General features: G+C 39.2%; 1 non-coding gene across 1 annotated transcript; it reads left to right on the top strand.

Moving 5' to 3' along the window:
• Positions 1–2984: 2984 nt before the first annotated feature.
• LOC125996481 (U6 spliceosomal RNA) lies at positions 2985–3091 on the top strand. Its single transcript, XR_007491275.1, has one exon. It is a non-coding gene; the product is annotated as a U6 spliceosomal RNA (small nuclear RNA).
• Positions 3092–3543: the final 452 nt, after the last annotated feature.

The raw sequence follows: 3543 nt of genomic DNA, 5'->3' as shown, positions 1-3543 counted from the left end.
AGCGTCAAGGGGTACGTAGAGCAGGAAGAATTCACTCTCCTAAACATATATGCACCGAATGAGGGGCCAGCAAAATATTTAATACAACTGTTGACAAATCTGAAAAATAATATCAACAACAACACAATAATTGTGGGGGACCTTAACACGGCTTTGTCAACACTGGATAGGTCAACCAGACTGAAACCCAACAAGAATATACTAGACCTGAGGAGAGAAATGGAAGAAAGAGGCCTAGTGGATATATATGGGACACTCCATCCCCAGAAACCTGGATACACATTCTTTTCCAATGTACATGGGACATTCTCCAGGATAGACTACATGCTGGCACATAAAACATAACTCCATAAGATCAAGAGGATAGAAATTTTGCAGATTACCTTCACTGACCACAAGGCTCTGAACTTATTTGTGAACTCCAAAGGGACTCAGAAGAAACACTTTAACACCTGGAAGTTAAACAGCCTCATGCTCAATAACCAGTGGGTCCGAGATGAAATCAAGGAGGAAATTAAAAGTTTCCTGGAAACAAATAACAATAAAGCCACAAACCATCAGAACTTATGGGACACAGCAAAAGCAGTACTGAGAGGAAAATTTATAGCTTTTCAAGCACACATCAGGAAGGAAGAAGGAGCTTACTTGAGTAGCTTAATGACACAGCTAATAGAACTAGAAAATGCTCAAAAAAAGGACCCAAGAATAGGAAGACAGAAGGAAATAACAAAGCTGAGCAGAAATCAACGAAGTGAAAACTCAAAAAACAATCCGAAAGATCAACGAAAGCAGAAGTTGGTTCTTTGAAAAAATAAACAAGATTGATAGACCATTGGCAAACCTAACAAAGAAAGAGAGAGAGAGAATCTTGATAACTCGTATCAGGAATAAAAAAGGAGAGATCACTACTGATATGACAGAGATTCAAAGGGTAATCAGAAACTACTTTGAAAACTCTACGCCACTAAAAATGACAACCTGGGAGAAATGGATAAATTCTTGGACTCTTATAATCTTCCACGGTTGAAGGAAGAGGATGTAGCATATCTAAACACCCCCATCACCATTGATGAAATTAAAACAGTAATCAAATGTCTGCCGAAACACAAAAGCCCAGGTCCAGATGGATTCACTAATGAATTCTATCAAACTTTCCAAGAGGAACTACTGCCAATCTTGGCAAGACTCTTTCATGAAATTGAACAAACAGAAACATTTCCAAATAGCTTTTATGAAGCCAACATCACCTTGATACCTAAACCAGACAGAGATGCTACAAAAAAAGAAAATTACAGACCAATATCCCTGATGAATGCAGATGCAAAGATCCTCAACAAAATCCTGACAAATAGGATTCAATGCCTCGTTAAGAAGATCATCCACTACGATCAAGTAGGTTTCATCCCAGGAATGCAAGGCTGGTTTAACATCCGTAAATCTATCAACATAATACACAACATCAATAACAAGAAAAATAAAAACCACATGATCATATCAATAGATGCAGAGAAACCATTTGATAAGGTCCAACACCCATTCTTGATCAAAACTCTCAGCAAGATGGGAATGGAGGGAACCTTTCTCAATATAGTGAAGGCCATCTACCACAAGCCAGTGGCAAATATTATCCTCAATGGAGAAAAGCTGAAAGCCTTCCCTCTAAATTCTGGCACAAGACAAGGCTGTCCTCTCTCACCACTCCTATTCAACATAGCACTGGAAGTACTTGCTATAGCGATTAGGCAAGAAAAGGATATCAAGGGAATCCAGATAGAAAAGGAAGAAGTCAAGCTCTCACTGTTTGCAGATGACATGATACTCTACTTAAAAAACCCTAAAGACTCTATCAAAAAGCTTCTAGAAACAATAGACTCATATAGCAAGGTGGCAGGCTACAAAATTAACACAAAAAATCAATGGCCTTTCTATACACCAATAGCAATAAGGAAGAAATGGACATTCAGAACACAACCCCATTCACAATAGTGCCACAGAATCTCAAATATCTTGGAATCAACTTGACTAAATATGTGAAGAAACTGTACAAGGAAAACTATAAAACTCTGCTCCAAGAAATAAGAGAGGACACGCGGAAATGGAAACGCATACCCTGCTCATGGATTGGCATGATTAACATCATCAAAATGGCAATACTGCCCAAAGCATTATACAGATTTAATGCCATCCCTCTAAAGATACCCATGACATTCTTCAAAGAAGTGGATCAGCACTTTTGAAATTCATTTGGAACAATAAACATCCTCGAATCGCTAAAGCAATCATTGGGAAAAAGAATATGGGAGGAATTACTTTCCCCAACTTTAAACTGTACTACAAAGCAATAGTTATCAAAACAGCATGGTATTGGAATAAGGACAGGTCCTCAGATCGATGGAATAGGCTTGAATACTCAGAAAATGTTCCCCAGACATACAATCACCTAATTTTTGATAAAGGAGCAGGAAATCCTAAATGGAGCAGGGAAAGCCTCTTCAACAACTGGTGTTGGCACAATTGGATAGCCACTTGCAAAAACTTGAACTTAGACCCCCAGCTAACATCATGTACGAAGGTAAAATCCAAATGGATTAAAGACCTCGATATCAGCCCCAAAACCATAAGATATATAGAACAGCACATAGGCAAAACACTCCAGGACATTACAGGCATCTTCAAGGAGGAAACTGCACTCTCCAAGCAAGTGAAAGCAGAGATTAACAGATGGCAATATATTAAGCTGAGAAGCTTCTGCACATCAAAGGAAATAGTGCCCAGGATACAAGAGCCACCCACTGAGTGGGAGAAACTATTCACCCAATACCCATCAGATAAGGGGCTAATCTCCAAAATATACAAGGCACTGACAGAAATTTACAAGAAAAACACATCTAACCACATCAAAAATTGGGGAGAAGAAATGAACAGACACTTTGACAAAGAAGAAATGCATATGGCCAAAAGACAAATGAAAAAATGCTCCACATGTGCTTGCTTCGGCAGCACATATAATAAAATTGGAACGATACAGAGAAGATTAGCATGGCCCCTGCGCAAGGATGATACGCAAATTCGTGAAGCGTTCCATATTTAAAAAAAAATGCTCCACATCACTAATCATCAGGGAGATGCAAATCAAAACAACGATGAGATACCACCTCACACCCCAGAGAATGGCACACATCACAAAGAATGAGAATAAACAGTGTTGGCGGGGATGTGGAGAGAAAGGAACTCTTATCCACTGCTGGTGGGAATGCCGTCTAGTTCAACCTTTATGGAAAGCGATATGGAGATTCCTCCAAAAACTGGAAATCGAGCTCCCATACGATCCAGCTATACCACTCCTAGGAATATACCCTAGGAACACAAAAATACAATACAAAAACCCCTTCCTTACACCTATATTCATTTCAGCACTATTTACCATAGCAAGACTCTGGAAACAACCATGATGCCCCTCAACAGACGAATGGCTAAAGAAACTGTGGTACATATACACAATGGAATATTATGCAGCTGTCAGGAGAGATGAAGTCATGAAAT

Source organism: Suncus etruscus, chromosome 1 (assembly GCF_024139225.1).
Source record: "Suncus etruscus isolate mSunEtr1 chromosome 1, mSunEtr1.pri.cur, whole genome shotgun sequence".
NCBI lineage: Eukaryota > Metazoa > Chordata > Mammalia > Eulipotyphla > Soricidae > Suncus > Suncus etruscus.
This window is presented reverse-complemented; position numbering and strand designations above follow the sequence as displayed.